We start from the raw sequence: 14,729 nt of genomic DNA on the forward strand, positions 1-14,729 counted from the left end.
CCCCAATTGTGTGTATGTGTGTCTGTGTGTGTGTTTTCCCCATACCAGGATGGAACTCAGGACCTTGCGTTACCAGGCAGGTGCCCATGCTGCTGAACTAAATCCTGGCTATTCCGAAGATTTTAATTGACTCTTCATATCTATCCGCCTGTTCTTAAAATCTCTACCTACTTTGTCTTAAAATCTCCAATGATTTTAAAGGGTGTCATTTTGTATTTCAATTCTGAAGTTTAAAAATTTGAATCAGTTGTGTTGAGGCATAATTTACATGCATTAAAATGCGGACATTTTAAGTGAATAGCACAGTAATATTTGAAAGACTTATTCACCCAAGTGACCATCATTTCCTTCCAGATGGAGAGCATTTCTCCATACACCCCTTTGCATTAAAATCTCTCAAAACTCCCCATGCCAGGAAACTACAGACCTTATTTTTATCATTATGTGTTATGGCTTGTGTCTATGTCTCCCTAAAGTCTCATGCAGCCATAGGTGGGGCTTTTCAGAGGTGGCTGGATCTAGAATGTGTGATGCCAGGATTAAGGGTGTGTGATTACTAAATTACTCCATTGATTGGTTTGGCATAGTTCTGGATGTGTACAATGGGAAGGCCTGCCCAGGGTGTGAGTGCTAGCTGCTATAAGGGCATTGAGCCTGAATAGAATATAAGGGAAAGAAACAAGGCTGCTGGTGTGGCTTGATGATTCTTTGCTACTTTGCTGCCTTATGCCTACCGTGGACTGTTTCTCCTCTGTGATGCTCCTCTGGTGTGCCACCCTACCTTGGATTGTTCACTGCCAAGGTATAAAAACACAAAAGGTTTTCTTGTATGTGTTTGTCTTGTACTGGGTATTGAATCTACAGCCTTCACACTGAGCAACATTCCTATGCCTTATATATTTTATTTTGAGACCAGGTCTTCTAATTTTCCTAGGCTGGCCTTAAATTTGTGATCCCCCTGCCTCATCCTCATGAGGAGCATTTATATATAACTCATCTACTATGAAATTCATTCTTTTAAGCCAGGCATGGTGGTGCACACCTATAATCCCAGCACTCGGGAGGCTGAGGCAGGAGGATCACTGTGAGTTTGAGACCAGCCTGGGCTACATAGTGAGTTCCAGGTCAGTCTCAACTACATAGTGAGACCTTGCCTCAAAAAAAAAAAAAAATCATTCTTTTAAAATGTCTAATTCAATGTTTTTTTAATTTTGCAACTATTACCACTATCTATTTCTAGACTATTTTCAGAACCTTGCAAAGATAAATCATGTTTCCATTAGTAATCATTCTTCTCTCTGCTTAGCTCCTAGACACCATCAATCTACTTTCTGTCTCTATAGAATTGCTCTTCTGGACATTTCATGTGAGTCAAATAATGTAATACGTGTGCTTTTGTATCTGGCTTCTGTCAGGTTTCATCAAAACTGTTGCATGTCAGTAGTTCTTTGTTATGGCTGAATAATGCACTTATAAAAGCCACATTTTACAAATTGATCTTGTATACTGTGACCTTCCTTAGCTCATTTATCAGTTCTAGAAGATAGTGTATCTTTCATGGGGGAGGGTATAAAATAAATTTCTTAAAATTTCCTCTATCATTTTCTTTGTGAATGAACTCAGGTTTATTTCTTCTCCAGTTTGAATGCCTTTGTCTTTGCACTAGTTAGAACAGTATGAAGTAGCAAGAATGGACATCATTACCTTGTGCTTGATTGTGGGGGGAAAAATTCAGTCTTTTCCCTTTAAATATGTTAGGTGTAAGTTTTTTGTAGATGCCCTTTGTGAAGTTGAATGAAGTTACCTTTTATTTCTATTATGTTGAGCATTTTTATCATGAATTGGTATTAGATTTTGTCAAATGTTTTTTTTTCTGTTTCTGTTAAGATGCCATTTTAATCTTTTTTTGGTAACCAGGGATTGAACTCAGGACCTTGCTTGTGCTCATGAGGCAGGAGTGGCACCACTGAGCTAAATCCCGGACCTCTTTTATTCTAATGTTATGATGTGTTAACTTTTTTTTTTTCTACAGTTAAACCAACTGTGCATTTCTTTTTTTTTTTTTTTTGGTATCAAGGATTGAACTCGGGACCTTGTGCTTTCGAGGCAGGTGGCAGAACCACTGCGCTAAATCCCCAGCCCCAGCTGTGCATTTCTGAGATAAGCTTGCTCAGGATGAGTAATCTTTTATGTTGTTAGATTTGGTTTGCTAGTAATTTAGTTTTGGGGTCTAATTTCAAGAAGTATACTGGTCTGTACTTCTTTTTTTATGAAGTCTGACTTTGGTGGGTCTAATTTCAAGAAGTATACTGGTCTGTACTCTTTTTTTATGATGTCTGACTTTGGTACAAAGATAATACTAGCCTCAAAGAATTAGTTAGGAACTGTTCCCTCTCTTTTCAGAAAGAATTTATGGGGTTGGTATAATTTCTCTTTTAAATCTTTAAGTATATATAGAAATACAATGAATTTTGTATACTAACCTTGTATCTATTGATCTTGCTAAATCATGTATTGGTTCTAATTTTTCTGGAAGGTATATGTAGTTGGAAATATATGTAATTTCCTTAATCATTTACATACATACTTCTTTCCTTGTAGAGCTTTTGTCTGGTTTTGATATCAAGCTAGCACTGTTTTACAGAATCAACTGTAAAGTGTTCCTTCATTGGTTTTCTGAAAGAATTTTCTGAAATACTTGCTGAAATTTACTAGAATCTAAATATTTGACAGAATTTACTAGCACATCTCTGCTTGGGCTTTTTTTTTATTGGAAGATTTTTTAAAAATTAACTAATTTAAACTTATGGGTTTGGTTCTTTAATTGCTGTTTGAGTAAATTTGGTAATGTGTGTCTTTCTGGGAATTTATTCATTCACTTCTTAGCTAAAGTTATTATATTCCTTTGACCCTTTTACATTCTATATAGTTGAGTTATATCCCCTCTCACATTGATTTTGTTTATTTGTCTTCTTTGTCAAACCAACTAAAGATCTTCCAGTTTTATTGACTTTGTTTTGTGTGTGGTACTGGTGACTGAGGCCAAGGCCTTTGCATTGAGCTACAACTCCATTTATTCATTCGGTCATTCATTCACTCACTCATTATTTTGAGTCAGTCTTGCTAAGTTGCCCAGGCAGGACTCAGACTTGTAATACTTCTGCCTCAGTCTCCCTGAGTGCTAGAATTATAGGCATTGTGTTAGTTATGTTTTTCTTGCTGTTGAGACAAAATACCTAAAACCTGGTTTGTCAGGTTTCACCAAGGCTGGAAAGAGGGTGTGTGTGTGTGTGTGTGTGTGTGTGTGTGTGTGTGTGTGTGATTGAACTCAGAATCTTGTTGGAAAGTTGTTGATGTTTTGTTTTTAAAGGGGAAAGAGTTTTTGTTTTTGTTTTAGCTCACAGTTTTTAGAGGTTTCAGTCCATAATCAACTGGCTCTAAGGCAGGGATGGCAAATAGGCATCACAGAGGAGAAACAACATGGTGCTCACGAGGTAGCAAAGGTAACAAGGGACTTTAACAGTGTCTTTCTGCTCCTTTTATCTTAACTTTGACTACACTGATTATGGTGGTACCAAACCAAATACTCACATGTAGTGATTTAGTAATCACACACCCTTAACGCCCTTAATCCCAGCATCACACACTCCAGATTCACCCACCTCAGAAAAAGCCCCACCTACAATTGCATGAGGCTCTGGGGGGACATCAAGACAAACTGTAACAGGCATGCACCAGTGCAACTGGCCATTACTGACAATTTTTCCAAGAACCAATTTCTGACTGTATTTATTTTCTCTGTAGTTTGTTTCATTAATTTCTACTTTATATTTTCTACTTTTCATATTTACATTTTCTACTTTATATTTTATGCTTGCTTTGGATTTTTTTTTTTTTTTTTTTTTTTTTTTTTTTTTTTTTTTTTTTTTTTTTTTTTTTTTTAACCAGAGATCAAACTTAGGATCTTGTGCTTGTGAGGCAGGCTCGGTACCACTGAGCTAAATCCCCAGCCCCCTTTTTCAGTTTCTTAAGGTGAGAAATTGTTATTGATTTGAGACCCTTTTTTTTTCTGTAGGCATTTAAAGTTCTTAATTCACCCTGAGCACACTTTAGCTGCATCCCATAAATCTTGATATTGTGATTTTTTTCTTTTTCATTTTGTTCAAAGTTACTCTAGTTTCCCTTGTAAATTTATTTTTTTAATCCATGGGTTATTTAGGAGAGCATCACCTGCCACCTAAATGGGGAAACCAACACTTCTGATGTTGATTTCTAACTTAATTCCAATGTGGCTGGAGAGCATACCTTATATAATTTAAATCCTTTTAGATTTATAAGACTTATTTTATAACTGTATGAAGAATATATATTCTGCTGTCATTGGATAGAATGTAATTTAGTCCAAGCTGGTTCATAGTGGTATTCAAGTCTTCTGTATCTTTTAATATTCTGTCTAGTTGTTCTGTAAGTATGACAGAATCGAGTATTGAGTTTCCATCTGTAATTGTGTTTGTTTCTCTTTTCACTTGTCAATTTTTGCTTCATGAACTTTAAGGCTCAGTTGTTGGGTATATATATATTTATAATTGCTCTCTTTTTGTAATGAATAGACCCTTTTATTATTATAAAATGTCCTTTTGGGTTTCTAGCAGTATTTCTTAAAGTTTATTTGTCTGAGTTTAAAATCAAACAGTGCTTATATGTGTCCTGGCTTTTACTTTCTGAATACCATCCACCTGCTTGTGCACTTGCATGCTCATTCATGGTCAGCCAGGGATGTGTGGATGCCTTGGGTCCTCTATGGTCTCCCCCACACGGATATGCGAAAACTTATCTAGGCTTCCTATTATTTGCCAGATCTCCTTCATAACCTGCTGGATGATCTCCGAGTCCCGTTTCTCCCAGCTAGAACTGAAACCTCAGGCTGTCCAAGCCACTGTTCTTTCTACCACACTTGCTACTGCTGCTAGCAGCTGTTGGGCATAGGGTTCCAGGTCAACTGAGCCCTCTCTAGCAGTGAAACTGCTGGTTTTAACAACTCCTATCCCTGTAGGAAGACAGACTTTCCCTGTTCTTTTCTGTTCTTAAACCTTGGTTGACCTCAAAAAATGTATGATCTGCCTATTAATTTGGAGCATGGTCCTGTGAGACCCGTTGATGACATATGATACAAGCAGAGCAGCTGTGCCAAAGAACCAGAAAAACTTACCAGTGCACTCCTTTTTCTTTGGTACTAGGGATTGAATTTGACCTTATGCTTTGGTATCAGAAGGCAGGTGGCAGAACCTCTGAGCTAAATTCCGGGCAGTGTACTCTCTTTATTGGGCTCACTTCTAAGGGCTATTTGCTTTCAACAGTTCCTCAGGCGATCATGAAATGATTCATTTAGAGTTCAATAAATTCTCAGATACAAACAGACTCTTCAGAAGTGAGGTTACCTTTGAAATGTTTTGATATGCAGAAATGTCTCATATTCAATGGGAGCACATATTTTCACAAAGTTTATACAGACATTTCCAAACCATGGAAACAACTGAACAACTACTTATCACTGTTATTCTTGGCTCTGTGCTGGTTTTATGTGTTCAGTGTCCATTTCACACTGCTAGCTAGTAAGTGCCTTTACTACATACTTCGTATGTCTTTCTGTCCTCCAAGTATTTACTGCCGAAGTGGACAGAGCAGTGGCTCCTTTAACGCCAGTTCATTGTCAAGGGTATTTGGCATTTCCAGTGATTTTTATGGAGTCAAGCAGGTCCACGGTGAGAACTTATTAGTAGTGTTTTAGTTTTATCAGTCCCTTGAAATGACCTGCAAAACCTCCTTTATCAGTGAGCCCAAATTCCACATTCAAAATACAGCTTCCAGCAACAACTGTGTGATCAGTGTAATCTTAAAGAATTCATGGAAGCTGCTAAGATGCCAGGAAAGGGCACGTGAGGAGAAACAGGAATACCTGCATTATTGACTTGCTGAGGGTCATATGTGGACTGCAGTCACAATTATAGACGAATTTTCTATGTCATTGCTGTATCATAAGATATCCTGGGTTTTCTGAATGATTTTCATTCCTGTCTTTTCTGACATGTGAGGGATCACTATTGCCTGAACCCAGCTAATGTGATTTGCTGGGGGCTGCTGCATTGTATTTTAAAGGTTACTGGAAAGCATGTATTCTTTTTTTAAAAATCATTTTCACTGAACTATTTTGATAATATGTCTAACAGATATTTCTTGTTTAATGAGCTATCTGCTTAATGACTGTTCAGACTTACAACCCATCATTTTTTTGTACAGTTCTGTATATCTTGTTTACAGGGCCTCAATATCTTTTTTTTTACACAATACTGTAAATTTTACTGATTGTACTATATAGGACAGTACTGTAGTTTTGTTCTGTTATACATACAGTACTGAATGTAAGAGTTATACAAATAAAATCAAGGTCAAGTTGGAGTCTCCTTTGATGATTTCTTTGTTCTGAATATTATAATGTATATACTACATATAATTCCTCACTGAATTCACCAATTCAGTGAATTATCTAACTGCAAGAACACAACTTGGTCCTTAAATGAGCAGTGTCTGTATACATTTCTGTTTTAAATTCTGGAATAGTATCAGCACACTATGGCCATGTGCAAATCCAGCTCATCACCTGTTTGTAAATATTGTAGAGTTTTACTATAACACAGCCAATCCCTTTATACACTGCTTACAGCTGCTTTCTCACTAGTGACAGAGATGAAGGTTTCAAAAGCCTGCAAAGCCTGAAGTATTTACAATCTAGCCCTTTACAGAAAAGTACACCCAATCGTATGGTAAAAACTAAATAAATTCTAGGGCTGCGGATATAGCTCAGTGGCGCTGCGCCTGGCTGGCAAGCACAGGTCCTGAGTTTGATGCCCAGTACCAGAAAATAAATAAACAAACAAATAAATAAATAAATAACAAAGAGATTCCACCAATATGAAAATGAGCTAGGCATGGTGGCACACACCTGTAATCTCAGTACTTGGGAGGCTGGGGCAGGAGGATCGCTGTGAGTTCAAGGCCAGCCTGGGTCACAAAGTGAGTTCAAGTTCAAGTACATAGCAAGACCCCATCTCAAAAAAAAAAAAAGTAGAAAAGAAAAAGCAGTGGTGCTGCCTGCCTCACAAGCATAAGGACCTGAGTTCTATCCGCGGTACCAAAAAAAGCAAAAAAAAAGAAAAGGATAATCAAAAAATAAATGACAGGCAATTTATGGACTATAAATATGTGCAACATCATGTTTGAGTGCTGTAAACATAATGTTGAGCAAAAGAAGCCAGACAGGAGGAATGAATATTTCTGATTCCATTTATATGAAGGGCAGACATAAGCAAAATTGAGGATAGAGGTTATCCTTTTTGGGATCTAATTCAGGTCCTTGAGCTTTTGAGGCAGGCAGTGGCACCACTGAGCTAAATCCCTGGGTTGATAGAGGTTATTGTTGGGGTTAGGAAGGGCATCTAGGAGCCTCTAGGGCACTGGCTGTATCTTGATCTAGTTTCTCTCCTCCCTCTCCTTTCCCCTTTCTTTCCCTCCCACTCCCCCACATGCTTCCACAAACTCTCTCTTATGACTTCAGCACTTTTCTGTTACGTAGATGCTCCCCTAACCAACTCCATTGCATCACATTTTTTTTTCTTAGACTGGTAAAAATGAATAAATTTGATAATTCATATTTGCCCAGAATGTAAGAAAATAGGAAAAAAAATATGAGAAAATGAAAAAATGGAAATGAAGTGTTTGTAAAGGGGGAAGGGAGGAGGGGTGAAGGGAGGGCAGGGACAAGGGGAAAAAATGAGAACCAAGACCTGTCATGTGAAGGTACAAGATCCCAATAATGAATGTAACTGTGCTGTATACCTAAAATGTACCAATAAACTCAATGAGGAAACAGAAAAAAAGAAAATAGGTGTTTTCATATATTCCAGGTGGAACTGCATGTAGAATAACTCCTTCAGAGACCAGCTAGGCAATAGCTTTCAGAATTACAAAAGCACAGGGCTAAGGGTGTGGTTCAGTGAGAGTGCTCTTGCCTAGCCTGTGCAAGGCTTTGGGTCCAATCCCCAGCACCAAACACATGCATGCACACAAGCACAGCTACACACACACACACACAGACAAACACAATTACAAAACACATATCTTTTGATCAGCAAAACTGATTCTCTTGGCTTTTTTTTTTTGGTACTGGGGACTGAACTCCGGTCATTGTGCTTACAAGGCAGGCAGCGGAACCACTGAGCTAAATCCTGGGCCCAAAACTGACTCTCTGAATTTATACTGGTACATGGAAATTTGTGTAAATTAAATATGAACTGGGCTAAAATGCAGCAGTTTTTTACTAAGAGTAATGGCCTTGAAGCCATTAAAGAACAAAGAAGAGTTTTACAAGATATATTAAGTGAAAACAAAGGCACTGAACTCTGTGCAATGACAAACTTTTTTTTTTTTTGGTACCGGGGATTGATGCAATGACAAACTTTATGTAAAAATAAAAATAATCAAAATGTACAAAGTTAGCAAAGGAATCAATTCAATTTGATCATACTTTTTAACTCACTGATGTTAATAACATTTATGGATAATGATTCATTTTTATACTCATTAAATAAACCTTACTTGATTATTAAAAATACATAAATAAAACCAACACTAAGCATATAAAACTAAAAGAGGAAAGAATTAAAAATAGCTATTTTTATTGTTGGCTGTAAATTTTTCAATAGTATAATTAGAATTTTCAAAAAAGTATTCCTTCACACCATTATATTAACTTTAAACTGAAAATATTTAAAAAGAAACCTAAGGATAGAAGCCCCAGGTTGATATACTCAGCACAGTAGTAGGACATTAACTAAATTAGACAGGGCAGGAAACTATATTCTTATATACTAGTGATACTCAAAAACACCAACACAAGGGCCGGGAATTTAGTTTAGTGATTCTACCACCTGCCTCACACCACAAGGACCTGAGTTTGATCCCTGCCTGAGTTTGATCCCTGGTACCAAACAAAACAAAACAAAACAACCCAAAACAAAAAACAGCACAATCCAAAAATAAAAAAATTTATAATTAATCTGGGCATGTTGGTATATGCCTGTAATCCTGGCACTTGGGAGGCTGAGGTAGGAGGACTGTCACAAGTTTGAGGCCTATCTGGCTACATAGTGAGTTCAAAACCCTGTCTAAAAAAAATTTTTTTATAATTAAATACATAAATTCAATTTTAACTGATCTATTTAATTTTTTTCTCATTGAATTTATTGGTACATTTTAGGTATACAGTACAGTTACATTCATCATTGGGATCTGTACCTTTACATGACAGGTCTTGTTTCTTATTTTTTCCCCTTGTCCCTTCCTCCCTTCCCTATTTACAAATACTTTATTTCCATTTTTTCATTTTCTCATGTTTTTTTTCTTTTCCCTTATTTCTTTTCCCCCACCCTTCTCACTTCCCCTACACCTTTAGCCCCTTTCTTCCTATTTCACATTGCCAATTATATCATTAGGATCTTATCTACCATTATAGTTTTTCACACCAGAGAAACTATTTGGTATTTATATATGTGTGACTTATTTATTTCACTTGAGTATATCTTCAATATGCATCCATTTTCCTATGAATGACTCTAATTTCTTATTCTTTATGGCGGAGTAGTACTCCGTTTTATAGAAAAACCACATCTTCTTTATCAAGTCTCCAACTGATGCTCAAATGGTTTTTAGCTATTACAAACTGTGCTGCTATAAACATAGGTGCACATGTATCACTGTGATATGATTCTTTTAATTCTTTTGGAAAGATACCTAGCAGAGGGATGGCTGGGTCAGATGGAACATCTAGTCCCAGCTTTGAGGTATCTCCATATTGATTCCCATAGTGGTTGCACCAGTCTGTACTCCCACAAACAATGGAAAAGGGTTCCTTTCTCCCCACAACCCCACCAACATTTGTTATTGGTTGATTTCTTGATAGCAGCCATTCTTTGTGGGGTGAGGTGGAATCTCAGTGTTGTTTTCATCTGCATCTCTCGAATGACCAGCAATGTGGAATATTTTTTCATATATTTACTTGCTGCTTTTACTTCATCTGAGAAATATCTGTTCATTTCATATGCCCATTTTTGAATTGGGTCTTTATATATGGGGGGGCTGATTTTGAGTTCTTTATATATTGTAGATAATAGTCCTTTGTCTGAGGAGCAGCTGGTAAAATTCTTTTCCCACATTGTAGGTTGTCTTTTAGTTCTGTTGATGGTTTCTTCTGCAATGCAGAAGCTTTTTAAAAAGATGAGATCCCAGTTGTTGATTCTTTCTGCTAGTTCCTGTGCTACTGAGGATTGGTTCATAAAATCTTTTCCTATGCCAATGTCTTCGAGAGTTCTGCCTAGCTTATCTTCCAGCAAATTTAGTGACTCTATCTTTAATCCACTTGGACTTTAGTGCACGGTGAAAGATAAGGGTCTAGTTTTAATCTTTGGCAGGTTGAAATGTAGTTTTTCCAACACCATTTATTAAAGAGGCTGTCTTTCCTCCAGTGAGGACGGTTTGCCAAAGATGAGGTAGCTGAGTACATCTGGAGTTATTTCTGTATCTTCCAATCTATTTCACTGATCCTCAGGTCTGTTTCTTTGTCAGTACCATGCTGTTTTTATCACAGTGGCTTTGTAGTACAGTTTCAGATTGGGAATTGTTATACTGGCTGCCATGCCTCTGTTGCCTAGGATGGCTTTTGCTATTCTAGGTCTCTTTTGGTTCCAAATGAATTTTTGGATTATTTTTTCTAGTTTTGTGAAATATACTGTTGTAATTTCAATTGACATTGCATTGAATCTGTATAGCAGTTTTGGCAGTATGGCCATTTTCACTATGTTGATTCATTCTTCCTACCAAGGAGCAGGGGATATCTTTCCATTTTATTATAACCTCTTTGATCTCTTTTTTCAGAGTGCTATAGTTTTCAGTGTAGAGGTCTTTGCTTCTTTCATTACATTGATTCCTAGATACTTCATTTTTTTGGATGCTATTGTGAAAGGAATTGTTTCCCTAATTTCTCTCTCAGTGAATCTGTTATTTCTGTACAAAAAGGCCATTGATTTTTGAGTGTTGACCTTGTATCCAGCTACACTGCTAAAAGTGGCAATTAAGTCTAGAAGACTTTTGGTGGAATTTTTTGGGTCTTCAATGTAGAGTATCATATCATCAGCAAATAATGACAGTTTAACTTCTTCCTTTCCTATCTTCATTGCTTTAATTTCTTTCTCTTGTCTAATTACTGTGGCTAATGTTTCCAGAACTCTATTGAATAGGAGTGGTGATAGTGGGCATCCTTGTCTTGTTCCTGATTTTAGCATGAAGGTTTTAACTTTTGGCCATTTAGTATGATGTTGGTTGTTCGTTTTTCGTAGATAGCCTTTATCAGGTTGAGATAAAGACCACCTACTCCAATTTTCTGCAGGGTTTTTATCATGAATGGGTGTTGAATTTTGTCAAATGCTTTTTCTGCATCTATTGAGATGATCATATGGTTTTTGTCCTTGACTCTGTTAATATAGTATATTACATTTATTGATTTGCGTATGTTGAACCATCCTTGCATCCCTGGAATAAATCCGACTTGGTCAGGATGTATGATCTTCTTGATGATCCTCTCTATTCTGTTTGCTAGTATCTTATTAAGGGTTTTTGCATCTATATTCATTAAGGAGATTGGCCTGTAGTTCTCTTTTTTAGTTGGGTCTTTCCCTGGTTTGGGAATCAAAGTAACACTTTTTTTGGTGGGGGGGTACTGGGTATCAAACTCAGGACCTGTGCTTGGGAGTCACTGAGCTAAATCCCCAGCCCCAATTTTTTTTTTTTTTTTTTTTTGAGACAGGGTCTTACTTTGTTGTCAGACTGGTCTTGAACTCATGAGCTCAAGTAGAGCCTCCTGCCTCAGCTTCCTGCTTGGCTTGTACTGTAGTTATATACCACCACAGTCAGTTCAATTTTTTTTTTCCTTTCATACCAGGGACTGAACTCAGGACCTTGCACTCATGAGGCGGGCACAGTGCTACTGAGCTAAATCCCCAGCCCTGCTCTGATTTTTTAAAATATCATGATAATTCCAGGTATGGCAGTGCATACCTATATTCCCAGCACCAGGGAGGCTGGGTCAGAGGCATTGCTGTAAGTTCAAGGCTAGTCTGGGCTAATGAACTAAATAGTGAGACCCTGTTTCAAAAAATAAACCAACAATTTGTAAATAGGGAAGGGAGGGTGAAGGGAGGAAGGGACAAGGGGAAAAAATGAGAACCAAGACCTGTTATGTAAAGGTACAAGATCCCAATGATGAATGTAACTATACTGTATACCTAAAATGTACTGATAAACTCAATGAGAGAAAAAATAAAAACTAACCAAAAAATGATGAAATTAAATCAAATATAGAAAAATGTTTAAAACAAAATAGGTTTGGTCATATCAAAACTTAATTAATACCTGACTTCATCTATTACAAAACAGTCCAGGTTGGTGGCTTAGCTCAATGGCAGACACTCACTTAGCACACACAAGGGCCTGGGTTAGATCCTCTGCCCCAGGTAGGGCAGAGGAAAGAAGCTATGAGGAAGCCAGTGGTTTCTACCTATAATCCTCAGCTACTCAGGAAGCGGAGGCAGGAGGATTACAAGTTCAAAGCCAGCCTGGGCAACAAGACCCTGTCTCAAAATAAAAACAAAAGAAAAACAAAGTAAAACAAAGCAAAAAAAAAAAAGAGCTAGGGATATAGCTCAGTGGTAGAGCTAGAACGCCCCTGGGCTCAGTCCTAAGAACTGGGGGTCGGGGGCGGGGAGCTATGAAAGGGCCAGGGATTTAGCTCAGTGGCACTATGCCTGCCTTACAAGTGCAGGATCCCGAGTTTGATCCCTGGTACCAGGAAAAAAAAAAGCTATGAAGAACATTATAATATTCCACTTTTCTTAAGAGGAAATCCTGACTACTGAAGAGATAATTGGATCTGAATATTTTTAGAAGTCCATTACACAATAAAAACTGGAAAGAAAGCAAGGAAATGGGAAACATTTATATGACATTTGTAAATTTAAAAAGAGATACTAATCACAATATACAGAAGTGATGGATATATAGTTGGCATACTAAATCTTCTTGATGAGGCATCAAATTAATAAATTAATTCCTTAGATAAAATTTAAATTATTTACCATGGCCTGCAAGTCCCTACATAATTTCTTGCTTACTGTGTGCTTTTCTATCCCTGGTTCGCCATCCTCCACCCACGCTGATCTTTTTTTCAGTTTTGAGAACACTGTATACACTTCCCTTAGAAATATGAACCTCTTTTGCATATGTTGCTGCTCTCTGTGTGGAAAGCTCTCTTTGTCACTCTTCATATGGTTAACTTTTCAATCTTTAAGTCTCAGATCTACCCTACCTGATAAGTTTACCTAAAGTGAACTCCCCTACAATGTTTTACTCCAGCATCCTATCATCTTCCCTAGAGCACTTACTACCTTTTGTATTTTACTAGCTTTTGTCAGTCTCCCTCACTAGACTATTAAACCATGTAAGTCTCACTCACCCTATCTCCCCAGGGCCAACTACAGTGACAACAAATGCACTCAATAAATGTTTCCTGAGTAAATGAATACTGAAAACCCAAATATCATATAATAAGGGAAAACTCCAAATGTGATATATTAACCCTAGATTAACCCCAGGAAATATTACACCACTATTCAGACAGACTGATATGGAGGTAGTAAACATCTACAAAATAATGTTAAGTGAAACAAGAAAACCACAAAATAGTATGCACATAGTAGTATTAAGTAAAAAAATAGAGTATAATACTCTTATGTAAACCAGATTTATAACTTGGCCAAATTAAGTATCGACTGAAAGAAGATAAAAGAAATTAAAAATACCTATTGTATCAAGGTGATAAAATTATGCATAAAACTTATCTCTTAAATTTACCTTTAAGGTTACTAGTCTTTTTAAATGTTCCATAATGGGAGATAACGAAAAAAGTAAGTAAAAATCACTCATCTCATCAGCTAAATAATAACAAATGGATAACATATGGAGCAAATATCTTCAGTCTTGCTTTGTTCATATATAAAGTCTGCCAAAAAAATGTATGCACACATCAGCAGTTTGCTGTACTAATAAATATCTGGAAACTAATGGCCACCACAATGAACATTTCTTGTAATTGTACAGGCTAAAAGTAACTTGTACCGATCTCACAACGTCGCAATAAATTTAGTACTAAAATATTTATATAAGCTTTTTAAACCTGACATATACACTTTTTGGCAGACTATATATGCAAAAACTATATATATAAAAACAAAATTAGAACTATACTATGTATACTACTTTTAATCTCTCTTTTTTCATTTCACAAGTGGTGCTCAGGATCACTAGTTATACCGAGCACAGCAGAGGAGATCCAGAGCTCAGATCCATCCTACCCACAGCTGTGTAAGTCTCGCAATAAGCATTTTTAAGGCTCGATGATTCTCTATAGAACAAAGCAAATAATGGCAGGAGGTGAGGATTGATGCATCTTTACAACTACAACAGAGTATAGTAAATTTAAAATATATAGAACCAGTGCAGGAAAATGAAGGAATGAAACATACAGACAGTTCTCACTCCCAAAACAGTCTCCCAAGAATGCCATC

General features: G+C 36.9%; 1 protein-coding gene across 11 annotated transcripts in view; it reads right to left on the minus strand.

Moving 5' to 3' along the window:
- The window catches only part of Fam149b1 (family with sequence similarity 149 member B1), a 61,371-nt gene that overhangs the window by 39,991 nt on the left and 6,651 nt on the right, over window positions 1–14,729 (minus strand). The gene's annotated exons all lie outside the window — the stretch shown is intronic.

The sequence above is a fragment of the Fukomys damarensis genome, unplaced genomic scaffold (genome assembly GCF_012274545.1).
Source record: "Fukomys damarensis isolate Sample0158 unplaced genomic scaffold, DMR_v1.0_HiC HiC_scaffold_20, whole genome shotgun sequence".
Taxonomy (NCBI): domain Eukaryota; kingdom Metazoa; phylum Chordata; class Mammalia; order Rodentia; family Bathyergidae; genus Fukomys; species Fukomys damarensis.